This window comes from Meriones unguiculatus, chromosome 16 (genome assembly GCF_030254825.1).
Source record: "Meriones unguiculatus strain TT.TT164.6M chromosome 16, Bangor_MerUng_6.1, whole genome shotgun sequence".
NCBI lineage: Eukaryota > Metazoa > Chordata > Mammalia > Rodentia > Muridae > Meriones > Meriones unguiculatus.
The window spans coordinates 4,278,447-4,294,059 of NC_083363.1; the positions used below are offsets into that span (position 1 = coordinate 4,278,447).

Sequence of the window (15,613 nt, forward strand, 5' to 3'; positions counted from 1 at the left end):
CCTCCTCTCCCAGCCTCACAACTGCAGAGCGTGAATCCTTGACTCCTCCACTTTGGCCCCAACCAACCGGAATCTCTGGGCCACTCTGAAATCTCCCCCTCTGGTTCTATGTCTGGGGGCCCCGGCCTGATGCCGGTCTTTGTCAGCTCCTAGTTAAATAAGAGCCTCCCTTGGACTCTCCATTCCAGCCCTGCCTGGTGGCATTGCCAACGCACAGTTGTGTTATCGACTCCCCCTCACTCCCGGCCCTTGTCCGAAAGTGTTTGCTGTTGTCTGAGACAGCCTGTCACTCTATAGCCCAGGCTAGCCCCCAACTCAGCATGCTCCAGCCTGAGCCAAGTGCTGGGATCACAGGTGGACACAACCACGCTTAGCTCCAGCCAAGGGTTAATTTAATTATAGTGTGTGAGGGCATGCCATGGTGACTGAGGAGGTCAGAGGTCAGGAGTCAGTTCTCTCCTACCAGGTAGTCCCAGAGAGACCCGCTACAGTTAGGCCTCAGGGATCTTCCTTTCATTCCTCTAAGTCTCCCCCTGGCCGTCCTCTCCTCTCTCCTCATCGCTCGTGTGCTGCAGCATGTGTCAATGTCGGAGGCCAGGACGAATCTTCTTCAGCGCTGTTCCCAGTGCCTGGCACAGGGCCTCCTCCTGGGAAAGCTGTGTGACAAACTCGCACTGAATGAATGTGACACGTAACTGGGCGTGGTGAGGTTAGAAGGTGATGCATTGCTGGGACCGGAGCTCAGGCCTGTCCCTCACCGCATCCAGTGAGTCCTTACCATGGGCTGGGCCTTGTTCGTTCGGGTGAGCGCTTATCCAGAAAGGGTTCCTGCCCTCCTGGAGCTTGCTCGCTCCCTGATCACAAAGTTCACGGTGGCTGCCCATTGACCTGGTGCTCTTTCAAGGAAGTATGTGACATTTAAAATGTCACGAAACAGCTGCTGGCGTGAGAGGGCAGAGCTGAGGGATGGGAGGTGAAGTCCAAACTCCCAGTGCTGTGGGAACAACCGGACTCAATGGAAGGGGGCTGAGGCTGGGGTGGGAGGCGAGACTGCGGCCCTGAGGATGGACGCCTTGCGAAGGTCCCCTCTCGAGGCTTGCTATTCAGGTGCTGCCTCGCCAAGGCAGCCCTTCCTCACCTTTTTTTTTCCTTATCAATTTTTAAAAATATGTATTCTTGCTTCAGGCTGCCCTCGGACTCACCCTACCCCATGCTGGCCTTGCACTGATCATCTATCTTCCTGACAGCCTCCCAAACACTGAAATGTCAGATGTGTGCTGTCAAGCTGGCTAGGCCTCAGTGTCCTACAAATATGAAGGAGACCAGGACGACACGGAATAGAAGCACTTTGAATTTTGGGGTACAGGAAATCTGAGCCCCAGAGGGAGCTGTAAGCCCAGCACTGAAGGGCAGGAGGAGGCATGGAGGCAGAAGGATCAAAAGCTTCAAAAAAAAAAAAAATGGGTGTGGAGGGCAGAGGAGAATACTTGCATAAGGGGAAAAAAGGTTTAAACCAATCCAATCTACATATTGAGTCTGTGTCTTGGCACGCGTGTGTATGTATGTGTGTGTGCGTGCACACACACACACACACACACACACACACACACACCGGGATCTGGGTGTTGGAGGGGGGTAGGATTGACAGATTAATGTTCCGGTTGGAAGGGAATCTATAGCGTGCAAAGAGCTGGAAGGAAATCAGTTTGTCAGTCCCCAGGCACAAGCTATTGAAACTTCTGTTTTCGAATCTCACCTTCTGTGCTTTCAAAAGAAAGGCCAGCCATTCCTTCACCCATTCCTCCTGTTTCAGGAGCCCAAAGTCCTGGATGCCGTCCTCTGACCTCATGCTCTTCAGGGTGGATGTGCAGGGCTGTGCATACACTCCTCACGCACGCATACAACAATGATAAGTACACTGGTGAAGCAAGAGGCTCAGAAATTCAATTCAAAGTCATTGTTGGTGACAGAGGAAGGCTGGGCTATCCCAGAATTTGTGAAACCCTGTCTCAAAACGATAACAAAACCAAAACAGAAAGAAAGGGGAGAAAAGGGGGGAAAAATCATGATAAAAATCAAAAGCAGATCTCTCTGAGTTTGAGGGCAACACCGACTACACAGTGAGTTTCAGGACAGCAAGAGCTACATAGAGACCCACCCACCCACCTAGTCTCCAAAGTAAATCCAGAGAGAGAGAGAGGAGGAGAGAAGAAAAGACAGGTTAAGAAAGAGCTGATAACAGACTTCTTTAAAGGCAGACAGTTGATTTGTTGGTGTACCGGCTGGTTTTGTTTAACTTGACACAGCTGGAGTCATCAGGGAGGAAAGCGCCTCCATGAGATCCAGCTGTAAAGCATTTCCGTAGTGGTCAGCGGGTGAGGGACAGCCCACTGCAGACGGTGCCATCCTGGGCTGGTGTCCTGGGTTCTATGAGAAAGCAGGCTGAGCAAGCCAGGAAGCAGCGCCCTCCATGGCCTCTGCATCAGCTCCTGCCTCCAGTTCCTGCCGTGCTTGAGTTCCTGTCCTGACCTCCTTCAGTGATGAACAGCAGTGCCTTGGAAGTGTACCTGAATGAACCCTTCTCCCACCACCTTGCTTTTTGGTCATGGTGTCGCATGGTAACAATAGAAATCCTAAGACAGTTGAGCTGATTATTTTCTAAATCTATTTATTTGTTTGTTTATTTGAGGCAAGATTCTACTCTATAGCTCATGCTGGTAAGGAGCTTGAAATCTCAGGACCTGCTTCAGCCTTTCCAGAGCTGCGATTACATGTAGTACCGTGACTGGCTAAATCATCAGGCTTATGTCAGATAGGGTCTGCTGTTTGGGGGATTGTTTATTGAGCCAGGGTCTCATATAGCCCAAACTGACCTGGAACTCACTGTGTAGCCCAGGCTGGCCCTGAACCTCAGCTTCTGCCCCCACCTCCTAAGTGCTGGGCTGTGGGCGGGCACCATCATGTGTGGCTAAGGCAAAGCTGAATTCTTGCCATGCTGTGATCAAATTGGGGCCTTCCTACATCCCTATCCCTGTGAAAACTTTAGATTCCAGATCACCATCCACCTCCTGTACCTCAGTTTCCTTCTGGGCTCTTCCTGTGGCAAGACATGGGAAAGCACTGATGTTGGGGTATGGCAAGGCAGGGAAAGGAGGAGCACACGACTTCTGAATGTGATCTAATTTTGAGCATCATGGGAAAATGTCAACTTGGGGGATATTGGAGGGCAGAAGAAAGTATTTCCTAGATTTAGTCCCAAAATTAGAACATAATTCCTCTATCCTGTCAACTTATCCTGTCCAATATCTTTGTTTGTTTTTTTTTTTTTTTTTTTGGTTTTTCAAGACAAGGTTTCTCTGTGTAGCCTTGGCTGTCCTGGACTCACCCTGTAGACCAGGCTGGACTCGAACTCAGAGATCTGCCTGCCTCTGCCTACCCGAGTGCTGGGATTACAGGCCCACCCACCACCGCCAAGACACCCGGCCCTGTCCAACACCTTGAAAGGAGGTTGTGTCCTGTTTTAGATGGCCTCATACCCTCCCAAACCCTTGGTTCTCTCCTGTGTGGCCTCTGCGTGGACACGTGGCTGTGGCTGCAGCCACAGTTGTGTTGGACACTGCTGTCATGGGCCACCCAGACGTGGGAAGTGGCTGCTTTGCAATGCTGCCTTCACCCCCACTGCAGAGAAGGGGGAGGGGAAGGCTGATCAGGAAAGTGAGCCAACGCCACCTACCCTCCAGCGGCTGACAGGGCGGTGCGTAGGATGCGTCTCTGGGCAGGTCTGGGTGGCTGAGATCCCGGCTCCATGCAAAAGGCTGTAAAAACTTGGCAGAGACCTGTTTTCCCACCCTGCTGTCCGAGAGGGCAAATCTAGCCAATGGAAAGATTTGGGGACACTGTCAGTCAGGGTTGTGATTAAGTAACAGAAACAGACTGAATGAATTGTTTATTTAACTATTTATGGAGTTGAATGATAACATGCATGGAGGTGGAGAGTCCCTTCTGGCCTGCGGAATATGGTAAGGGGCGGGTTGGGGTGACAGTCTCTCCTCTAGGCAAGAACAGAATTTCCTCTACCAGGGAGGGCTGCCCCTGACTTAGGCAGACAAGAGGTACAGGCCCACGAATTTCCAGGGGCAGCAGGGATCTCCCGAGGGAGGAAAGTTCCTTTTGAATTTGCCTTCCTGCTGAGGCAGGGTCTCAGGGCGCAGGCTGTCCTAGAACTTTCCACATAGCTAAAGCTGACCTTGACCCTCTGGTATTCCTTCATCTGCCTCCGGAAGGCTGGAGGTACAGTATCACCATGCCTCTTGGTCACATTTTCATTCACTTGTGATTGTGGAGAGGTCAGACTAACCTTCAAGAGGTTTTTCTTCTTCTTTTTTTTTTTCTCCCACTACATGGGGCCCAGGGACTGAACCCAAGTCTTCAGGTTCGGAGGCAAAGCATGGTTAAGCAGAGATCCGCCAGCCTCTGCCTCCCAAGCGCTGGGAGGGAAGGCGAGCGCTGCCACCGCCCGGCCTGGCTGCAGAGCTGGCTGCCCTTGCAGAGGACCGCGGTTCAGCATCAGGCGTCTACACCGAAGGGCTCCAGCTGTGTGGAACTCCGCTTCCAGGGCATCCGAGGCCTTCCAGCCTCTGCTGGCACTGCCCGCACGCGGTGCGCAGGCAGGCAAGCACACAGAACCTCACACAGGTAAAGCTAGATCAGTATTTTTAACATGTGTGTGTGTATACGTGTGTTCATTCCCAGGTCTCCCCCTCCCTCGCCCCCCAGCTCTTCTGAAATTACAGTTTGTCTCTGCTCCTTTTACCCCGACCCCCCCTTAGCTTTGCCGCCTGCTACAAGCCACTGGGAGGCTGAGGAGTAGGTCGCTAGCTTCTCCCCAGCGCCTTCCGCAGCGGCTGTTCCCGTCTCGGACTTTAGAGGGCGCTGTAGACTTGCCAGGGGGCAGCAGTGTGGTGGGCGGGGCGATGGCCAGTGAGGGAACGGCTCCAGGCGGCGCGGCGATTGGTTGCCGCCCTGGGCGGAAGGGGGCGGGGCGAGTGCTCGGTGAGGGGCGGGGGCGGGCGGCGCGCTGACGTCACGGGGCCGGGGGCGGGGCCGGGGCTCGGAGCGTGTGACGCCGCCGGCCGCGGCGGAGCTCGGGATTAATGGGAAAAGTTTTGGCAGGAGCTAGGGGATTCTGCGGAGCCTGCGGGACGGCGGCAGCGGCGGCGCGGGAGGCGACCGGGACAGGTCCGTGCGGGTCGGGAGAGGCCAGCGCGGCCGGGGCCGAGCTGGGAGGTGGGGGTCGGGGCTCCGAGAGCCGCGTTCGGCGCGCCTGAGGCTCGTCCACTCTCGGCCTGCGCGCGCCAAGGCGCCACCGCCGGGGTCTCCCCAGTGCGGGGACCCCTGTGGCTGCTCCGAGCCGGCGCCCCTGCTTCCTCCCGCCCACCCTGACCGCTCTGCCGCCCGGTGTCGGCTCCGTCTCCCCCCAGATTCCATGAGAACCCCATGTCCACCTCCCTCCCGCCCTGAGCGCCTGTCTGATGCCCCTTTCTACCCGGGCCCTCCTTGGAGAGCCCGCCCGCCTCCCTGACATGTCAGCCTCCCATCCTTGCCCTCTCGGTCGCTGCTCTCTCTTCCCATCTCTGCACCCCGCTGGCTGTGACCGATCCCACCCTCTTCCCTAGGATGTTGTGAGCCCGTCCGGTTCATCCGAGAGCCTCTTCTGTCCTGGCTACCGGCAGAGGCCCTGCTTTTGCCCGGCTTTTATCTCCTTGGTAGCAGACCTGTCCTTTTCACCTCTTGGCACCTGACCGCTTTCCTTCTAGGTTCTTGCCTTCGGGGGCTGGGGTGAGGTCGGGGTGGGGGGAGCTTTCGTCTTACCTTCGGTTGAGATGGGAGGGCCGGAGAGGAGGGTGTTGGGCGCCAGCTTGACCAGGTTTGTTCGGGTGGGAGGGATGTCCAGTTGGTAGGCCCTTGTAATCTTAGCCTTAAAATACTTCCCTCTATGAGTCTGTTGACTTCCAGGAACCCTTGGGGAGAGACGGCTCCAAGTTGGGTACGCGCCAGCGGTAGCCGGAGGCTTCGTATAACTCTTTTCCCCTTCCAGGAAACAGGATTCGTTTGGGATATTATGGATCCCACTTAAACCATGATACCTAAAGCTGTCTGTGCCCCTGATCCTTCCTTCTACGCGTCGCCCTTTCCCATAGCGCCGAGAGAATTCTCCAGAAGCTATGTCCAGGGATGGCTGTGGACCTCGACTTGGTTGTTCCTCCTTGTGCTGGCCCTAGGCTGTTTTTTTTGTTGTTGTTTAGCAGTTATACTTTTTTTGTGGATGTGGGGTCCTTGTAGGTTGCGTAGGTCATAGAACTACTTAACGAAGTTGGGGGTTGGTTCTCTCGTTCTATCTTGTAGGCCCTGGAAATAAGCTCAGGTCATCAAGGCTTGGTGGCAAGCACCTTTACCTGCTGAGCCACTTCACCAGCTCCAGAATATACTTTCTCTCTCCCTGATTGAGTTTTTAAATGGGTTGTGGGCCTGCTAGCCCTTGGGGCTGTTGGGGAATCTGTTCCCTTTAGTCTCCGTGTCTTGGGCCAGCCACTGAATTTCTCTGCTGTCTCTCAGGTGTGGAATGTGCCTCGCATGTTGGTGCCTGGACGTGGTCCCTTGGCGCCTTTTCTCCTTCCTTTTCCCGGGCAGCTTTATTTCCTGTGGCTGGGAGAGGCAGCTGACGCTGTTCCCTTTGCCCAGGTGTGGTCTGGGGTATTGGCTTGGTATCTGCCTGGGCAGGCTGTGGGATTGCACCAGGGAGGCCGAACAGGGAACTTGAACTGTGTTTCCAGGCACAGGTGTGTGTGGGCTTGAGCCCCTTTATCCCGCTGTGGACCCCGGAGGCATCCTCAGGAGAGAGCATATCTGCGTGTACCCCACATGCTCTCCAGAGACTCTGCAAGTGTGACCCACTCGTATTTAGAAGCAGGAGCCCAGGGTTATGCTGGCACCAGGTTTCTGGGTCTCCTCTTTTGAGGATCACACTCTCTGTCTCTGAGCCAGAATTGGCCACGGAACAGGCAACATTCTGGAGCCACAGCAGGGAGCCAACTGAACCAGCTTGACCAGACTTTACAGTTTTGTAATCCTCATGGGTTCTGACCCTTTTCCATGAAAGCAGTAGGACTGTGCCCTTTCCAGTGATCCCTAAGCCCCATCCATGCAGCACTGGGGGCCGGGGAGGGATTGGAGAGGGTTAGAAGGAATCTTTCTTCCTGTGGAAACCATTTCTCAAGGTTTTTTTGTTTGTTTGTTTTAACTAGTTCTCTCTCTCTCTCTCTCTCTCCCTTTCTTCTCTTTCTTTCTTTTCTCTCCTTCCTTCCTTCCTTCCTTCCTTCCTTCCTTCCTTCCTTCCTTCCTTTCTTTCTTTCTTTCTTTCTTTCTTTCTCTTCTTTCTTTCTGTGAGTACATAAGACAAGTTTTTGGGAGTTTGGGAGTCCGTTTCTCCTTCTGTTTGTTGTTTGTGTCCCAGGGATTGAACTCAGGGTAAGTGGCAAGTGCCTTTACCTGCTGAGCCATCTTGTCCCTCCCCTTTTAAATCTGAGGCAGACAGTATCACTCTATAACCCAGGGTGGCCTTGAGCTCACGGTGGAGCTCAGGTTAGCCTCCTGACCGATGGAAGTCTTCCTGCTCTGCATTCTGAGTCGCTGGCATTGCTGGGCTGCACTGCCCCACCAGGGCCATTTTTGAGGGGTGCAGTCGAGTGCTTGGCAGCGGTTAGTCCAGGCTCTGGCTCCCCAGGGACGTGGCCTGACACTCTCCTTTTCTTTTTTTTTTTTAAAGATTTATTTATTTATTATTTATGCAATGTGTGTTAGCATGTACACCTGCAGGCCAGCAGAGGGAACCAGATTTCACGTTTAGATGGTTGTAAGCCACCATGTGGTTGCTGGGAATTGAACTCAGGACCTTTGGGAAGAGCAATCAGTGCTCTTATCCTCTGAGCCATCTCTTCAGCACCCGCCACTCTCCTTTTTTAATTAGAAGACTTATGCGTTACTCATTTCACTTCACGTGTGAGCGTTTTGCCTGTATGTATGTCGCATGTGTCCTTGGTGTCCTCAGAGGTCAAAAGAGGGTGCCAGATCTCCCGGGGCTGGAGTTACAGATGGTAACGCCGCGTGGTGCTGGGACTCAAACCTGGGTCCTCTGCACCCCCTCCGGTCCCCTACCTACCCCCTTGAGCAGTCTGTTGTTGTCTTTGCTCCATGCTGAGGTGGCATAAGGAGCCTGGAGCAGAGCCCAGGGCCAGTCCTGGTAGAGCCTTGTAAGTCCTGGCAGCACTGGCCAGTTAGCTTCTTGGGGAATGTCCGTCCACTTGGGGATTTCTGCAGATCGTGGGTCAGTGTCTGTTTTCAGCTAGTGGGTGGACAGGCCCTTGCTAGTGGCGTCGCCTGTCACCTCCACAGTTTACTGTATGGAACCTCTGCTCTGTTAAGAAACTTTTTTTTTTTTTTGGTGTTTGGTGTTTCGAGACAGGGTTGCTCTGCGTAGCCTTGGCTGTGGACCAGGCTGGCCTCAAACTCAGAGAGATCCGCCTTCCTCTGCCTCCCTGAGAGCTGGGACTCCGGGTGTGTGCCGCCACCGCCCGGCTTTGGGCACTTTTCTGTAGTATGTGCTTGAAGCCACGTAGGAAAAGCAGCCACTGCGCAGACTCTCAGCTCCACCTGTGGTCCCCGAGTCTCTCTCCAAAGGCCTGGTAGGACAGTTGGTGTGCACGCTAGCCCGGGAGGCTGGTAGGCCTCTATTTTGCACTGAACAAGCTGCTGGGCTCTCGTGCAAGCTGTCGCCAAGGCTTGAGCCTGGCATGTCCGGGTACAGTGAAGCTTCTCTCTTCAGGAGGTGCGTTAGACCCGTCCGTGGCTTCCATCAGCGTCAGCTGAGGTCCGCCTCCCAGGACGCTGCTCTCTGCATGGTGGGGGGTGGGTGAGTGCACCCTAGTGCCCTCCTCCAGGGCCTCTGGGAGGCCTGGTAATGCCAGGACTAGCCTCACGGCACTGTCCGCATTGAGAACATTCTTCCTCATCCAGCAGTCACACAAGCTTGTCTGTCCTGCCAGGCTCTGGCTTGTATTATGTCTAAAGCCCTGTGCCCAGTGCCATGTCTGTGTCTGTGCCATGTCGTCCCAGGTTGCCCCGTGGCTGTTTCTTGGAGATGGTTTGGTGTCGCTGAGCATGTTTGTGTGCCGTCAGAGCCAGGGGAGGAGTGGCTTGCCGTAGCAGCTGGATTCCAGGGTGTCAGAGGAGAGCTGGGTACTGCGTTGGAGCCTGGCAGGCAGATGGGCCTTTAGCATCAGGTTTCAGGCATGCCCGTCTTCGCCTTCCTAACTTGGGGTTGGTGACTGCGTGCTCCCCTAAGGAAGCTCGTGTGACTCAAGGCCTCGCCTCTCTGAGCTGGGGGGTACTACTGGGCATCACCTCCTCCTTACCCTGCCAGCTCCTTCCGCCCCACCCAGGTAGGCTCAGCAGAGCCAGTGTCTGCTTGCTCGGAAGTACAGGCTCCTTCCAGGATTGGGAAATTATCTGCTGACTCAGGCTGGGATCAACAGCCTCTCAGGGGGTGTGTGTGTGTTTGTGTGTGGGGTCATGTGGGACCACTGGGTTTCTGAGTCCGGGTGGGTGTTCACTTAGGACTTCCTGGCATGTTTTCCCGGACCCTGGCAGCACTCAGTTACCGACGCTGGCTCCTTTCTGTGTTGCAGTGGTGTGCAGCGGTGTGGGTATGCACGGGGTACGCGCCCAGCAGCTCCTGCTCACCGACAGATGAAGACGAACACACGGTGAAGGTAAGGGCGTTCCCTGACTCCGGTGTCTGGCTGGCCGCCCCAGGCCGCTCAGGATTCACCAGGCTGAGTCCCTGGTCACGGGCGCCCGTCACAGCGTCTGCCCTCGTCACTTCAGGCGCAGCGGGCACTCATTAGGTAATCGTCAGATGTGCACAGCTTCTGCAGGTCTTTTCGGAGTGCTGGAGAACCTCGCCTCAGCACCCACTGAAAGATAAACCCCGAGAAAATGGGGTCTAACCCTTTCTGCTCTGGTGTCTGAGGGACTACCGGCCTCAAAGGGTTGTCAGTGTTTGCTGAATGACTACATGAACACTCTTTTCTGCTTATGAGGTTCTGGGCCACCAAGATGCTGTTCATTTATTTATGCAATAGATGTGTTGCCGTTTGGTTTCTTTGAGACAGAGCCTGGCGCTGTGGCCAGGCTGGTCTAGAACTCCAGCCCCCCTGCTCTTTCTTCCCAAGTGCTGGAATTGGAGGGGTGTGCACCATCGAGTTTGTTCTGGGGACATGATAGAGACATGTAATCCCTGCCCCCAGGTCTGCGGGGCAGAAACAGGGCTCTTCCTTCTCTGCAGACTCTAACAATGCTTTGGGCTTCCCACACTGTTTCCCTGTTCTCAGGGTGCCTGGCAGGCTCTGGAGCCTCTCAGAAGGGGCGCACCAGGGGGTTTGATGGTCATTGTCTTGGTGGCTTGGCAGGCAGGGTTATGGTGGGTCCCCGCTGGGGGCAGGGGAAGCCTGGCCCTGTTTTCATCTCTGATGTTCGGGGGTCCAGGAGATGTTTGCGGGCCCCACTTCCCTTTCTGTGCCTTTCACAGCCTGCAGATTTTCCTGTTGCCAAGCAGGGTGAGCGGCCTGGGCCTGTTTGCCTGTCACAGGGGTCAGCTTGTTTGCGGATCCTTCTGGAAGGTCTGGGGCAAGAGCCCCCTGCAGTTCTCAGAGCCACATCTGTCCCCTTTCCTCTGAAGGAGCCTGAGGGAGGAGGAAGGAGGTGGAGGCTTCTGAAGTTCTCCAGGCTGGGAGAGCTGCTGAGCTGCTCTGCTTTCTCTGTCACGGGTGCAGCCTCAAGGGCCGCAGCAGCTCAGTAGGAGCCTTCATCGCCTCCCTCGGCGCCTTCATCCCCTGAGTTTTCTCCTGAGTCTGGGGCGGTTGATATCCTCAGCCTCCTTATCACTTCCCTGGGCCAGGTGCTGCGCTAGGTACCTCCGCGGCAGTCCTCAGTTGCCAACCCTTCCTGCAGGCGTGAGGAGCCTGGCTGGGGAGAGAAGACGGGTTTTCAGGGAGCCGGCAGATACCCAGAGAGTGATGGTTGGTGGGTTTATCTTTAGGCGGCGTCCCAAGGGCTGAAGAAGAAAGGTCGCTGGGCTTTGAACTAACCATGTAAGATAGTAGTCTTCAAACTTGTGACCTCAACACCCCCACACCCCCCCTTTTTTGACCCAGGGTAGCCCTGGCCTAGAACTCATGTGTAGACCAGGCGGACCTAAAAGAGATCTGCCCGCCTCTGCCTCCAGAGTGCTGGGATTAAGGGTGTGTACCATATAATCCAGCTGCTTTTTGTTTTTGTTTTTTAATTATGTTTGTTTTTTAGTTATTTGTCTGTGTGCATGTGCACATAAAAATCTCTTCTCATGACCTGGTCGCAGAAATCACAGTGTCATCTCCCTTTGGCCCAGGATCAATTCAGATCAAAGGGAGGATGGCAACCAAGGTGTGGAGAGGGCAGGGCATCCGGGAGCCCAGCACTGCTGCTGAGCGTGCTGTGGTGAGGTCGCCTGGCCCGCACTGGACACTGAGTCCCAAGGGAAGGTGTTTCTGTGGTGTTGGAGAGTTTCGGAGAAGGAGCAGTACTATGGCAGAACAAGGTGGCTGGGACAGGGAAGGATGGGGGTGGATGGGAGGAGGACCAGCTCAGGGCTCTCACCTTCATCCCTGTGGGTGCAGCCAGCTACCCGCAAAGGCTCTCATCTATCCACCAGTCAGATAAGAGCCGAGATTTGGGGGGGGGAGGGGGCTCCAGCCCCATTAGGGTTGGTTATGCTTGGGAGAGATTAATTAAGGAGTTTATGTTGGGGGATGGTCTTGTGCACTGTTTATTCAGATGCTGATTTCTATGCGCTGAGACCTGGTCGCAGTCCAGCATGGCCATTGTCATTTCTATGGGGAATCTCCAGTCTCAATATTGTGTAAAAAATTTTCTCCCTCACCTCTGATTGGTTAGTAAAGAGCTGAACAGCCAGTAGCTGGGCAGGAGGGTGAGGGTTGGCTTCCAGTCCCTGGGAGGGGGTTGCAGGTCGAGAGAGAGAGAGAGAGAGAGAGAGAGAGAGAGAGAGAGAGAGAGAGAGAGCGCGAGAGGAGAAGGGGAAGGACTCTCAGCGGCAAGGCCATCAGGACATGGAGAAGAAGCAGAAGGAGGGACTAGAGACTAAGATGGACAGGTAATGGGCCTGGGGGACAACAGCAGGTCAGTGTAGTTGGGGTAAAGTAGCTGAGAATCTGCCCAGCTGTCGTGCTATAAACTTATAATAAATACCAAACGTCTCCCTTTCATTCCATCCAGGGGTGGTCTCAAAGAAAATCCCGTTTCAGGTTTACACGTTTGAAGGCAGATACACTTAAGCTTTATTTCAAGCCTAAGACACATAAGACTAGGCATTTTATAAAAAAATGAAAAGCCAGGCACACAAAATAATTTTTTTATTTTGTTTTCTGAGACAGGGTTTCTCTGTGTAGCCCTGGCTGTCCTAGAACCAGCTTTGTAGACCAGGCTGGCCTCGAACTCAGATCCACCTGCCTCCGCCTCCCAAGTTCTGGTATTAAAGACGTGCACCACCACTGCCTGGCAGACAAAATAATTCTTAACACCAGTAATTGTTTCACGTGTATTAAGTTTTAGGACCATTAAGAGGCAAGGAAGGAGGTGGCTCAGTGGTTAAGAACACTTGTTCTTCATGGGTTCGAGTCCTGGCACCCACATGGTAGGTCACTCACAACTGTTGATAACTGCCCGTAACTGCAGTTCCAGGGGATCTAGTCCTCTCCTGTCATCTGAGGGTGCACGGCATGGAAATGCCGTGCAGAAATAGACATAAGCAAAATACTCAGCACTCACGTTTATAAATAAATGAATCTTAAAAAACATTTTTAAGGGGGCTGGAGGGATGGCTCAGCAGTTAAGAGCACTGGCAGCTCTTCCAGAGGTTCTGAGTTCAATTCCCAGCAACCACATGGTGGCTCACAACCTTCTGATGCCCTCTTCTGACGTCCAGGTGTATGTGCAGATAGAGCACTCATATATGCATATAGGTATAGAATTGTTTTTTAAAGCAGGGACAGACAGTAGCCAGGTGCTGTTAAAACCTCCTTGGGAGACTGAAACATTCCCCCCACGGTCTCAGTGCCAAACCAAGATTTCTTCCACCAGCCGCACCCTAGGGAGACAGGTTTACCAGGCTTTCCTCACCGAGCGGCAGCGTGGGCGACCTTAAAGCGGCCACGGGGGTCTGCACGCAGCGTGGATGATGAGGCCCCCGCGGCTGGCAGGTGGAGCCCTTCTCCACCTGTGTCCCTTAGCTCTCCGGAGGTCTTGAGACCAGGGCAGTTAGGGTAGGATTGCATACATCTGGCTGGGAGGAGGCTCTGGATCCTCAGATGAGGGGCCCATGGCCCTCCCCGCCCCCTCCTTCCGCGAGGGATCGGAACAGTCTGCAAGCCCAGCTGGATGATCCTTGGCAGGCAGGCAAACTCCCGAAGATGGCGGCAGTGTGGTCTGGAGGAGACAGCCCTCTATGGTACCAGGCATGGTGGCACAGGCCTGCCATCCAGCTACATGGAACTCGGAGGCAGGAGGACCAGAAATTCAGGGAGTTTGAGGCCAGCCTGGGCTTCATGGGACCAGACCTTGAAAACAAAAGGAGGAAGTAGAGGAGTGAGAAGGGACACGAGTGAGGCCATGTTGGACAACCAGGGTCAATGACGTCAACTGTAGAAGGGACTGAACGACCACAGGCTCCGTGTGCTCTCCCGGGTCAGCAGCCCTGCTCTGAGTCCACTCTTTGAAGAGGCCTGTGTGGATTTGGTGCAGGCTGACTGGGAGCCGCTCTCAGCTGCCTTGTCAACCACGCCTCCCCCCCCATCAGCTTCTCTGGGAGGATTAAAAGGAACCATGAGCGGAGCCGCAGTGTGTCTGCTTCTCTGGGCCGGGTTCTGGATGTTGAGGAAGGATTTTCTGAGGAGGCTACTCTCCTCATTCAGGATCCAGCTTTTGAGCAGAAGTCTTTACCTCCGGTCACATGCCCTGGGGCCAGGGCAGCACACAGCCCAGTCCTGTCTCTAGTTCTCCTTTTACTGAGGTTTTTTTGTTTTGTTTTTTAAGACAGGGTTTCTCTATGTAGCCTTGGCTGTCCTGGATTTGCTTTGTACACCAGGCTGTCCTCGAACTCTCAGTGATCTGCCTGTGTCTACCTCCTGAGTGCTGGGACTAAAGGCATGTACCACCATGCCTGACTTGTTCCTGAGGTCTTCACAACTGAGGGTTTGTTGTTTTGTTTTCCCAGTATTTATTCATTTTACATCCTGGTCATAGCCCCCTCCCTCCTCTCCTCCTGGTCCCATCCCCCTCTCCTTCCCCTATACCCCCTTCCCTACAACTGACTTCTTTACAACTCACTTTGAAAACTGCTCTCCTCGGAGGGCGCCTGAGGGAGAAGCACAGAGGTGTCACGGGAGCTGCTTGGCACTGAGCTCATGTCTCTGTCCTCATGTTAATGGGTGTCCTGTGTGAGGCTGCCGCGGCTTTCCTGTATGAGCCCTGGCACAGCCTTGGCACTTCCCGTGTCCAGGAGTCATGACCTTTGAGGCTCAGAGAACTTGGCCCCCTCTCAACATCCACACACATAGGCCAACTGCCTCTTCCAGCTGGCAGCATGGTGATGAGGCCTCGCTCACCTCACAAACAATCTATGATGGAATTTTCTGGGACCCAGAACTTTCCTTATCTCCATTCCCAAGCAAGTGAGGTTTGCTTTTCCTCAGTTTCCCTAAGTGCCTAAAGCATTCCTGGGCTTGTAATTTTTTCCCCTCTGCCTCCGCTTTAGCATTCTTGTGTGCAGACTGGTCACTCAGGCTTCTGGGAGTATTGAGGGAATTAGTGACCTTCTGTCTTGTGTGGGGGTAGGGCCAGCAATGCCTGGCTTCTGCCCACCAGTAGCACTGGCCATCCCCAGCTGTGGAAACCCAAGAAGGTCTCCAGACATTGCCAAGTGTACCCCTCAGGGCCCAATCAGCTGAGGACCACCTCTTAGCCATTTCCCTACTAAGTATCCGTAGCCATCTGGGTATGCCGGGTAAGGAGGGCAGATAGGCCTTGCGTGGGAAACGGGCCCTTGTCACCTCACCAGGTGCTGGGGCTTTGGGAAGGCGGGAAGTGGTTTACGGAGCACAGCATGACCCAGTGATGGCCCGTGGTAGAGGGCAAGCGTCCAAGACACAGCTGTCTCGCAGGCCGCAAGTGTCTGCTCTGCTTCTCCAAACTGTCTAGTGTCTGCAAAAGCCACACTCCTGGGACAGTTGGTGACATTTGCTGTGGACATCGCCACACAGCCACCCGTCCTGGTGTCCTCATGGCCGAGGATCAGCCACTCTGACCACAGTGCCTCCTCTCTCTAGACCCCTCGGCCCCAGGCAACTGACATCCTGATTTCCAGCGGGTTTGACTGGGCCAGAATGTTCCCACCATCCGATAAAAGCCCCGAGCACAGTGGGGGGAGCCCCCTGATGTCAGCACA

General features: G+C 54.4%; 1 protein-coding gene across 1 annotated transcript in view; it reads left to right on the plus strand.

Moving 5' to 3' along the window:
* The first annotated feature begins 5,099 nt into the window (after nucleotides 1-5,099).
* Ppard (peroxisome proliferator activated receptor delta) overlaps nucleotides 5,100-15,613 on the plus strand; it is a 63,753-nt gene continuing 53,239 nt past the window's right edge. The window contains exons 1-2 of the mRNA XM_021630150.2: nucleotides 5,100-5,238; nucleotides 9,744-9,827. The gene's annotated coding sequence lies outside the window, so the exon portion shown is untranslated. The remainder of the gene's footprint in view (nucleotides 5,239-9,743; nucleotides 9,828-15,613) is intronic.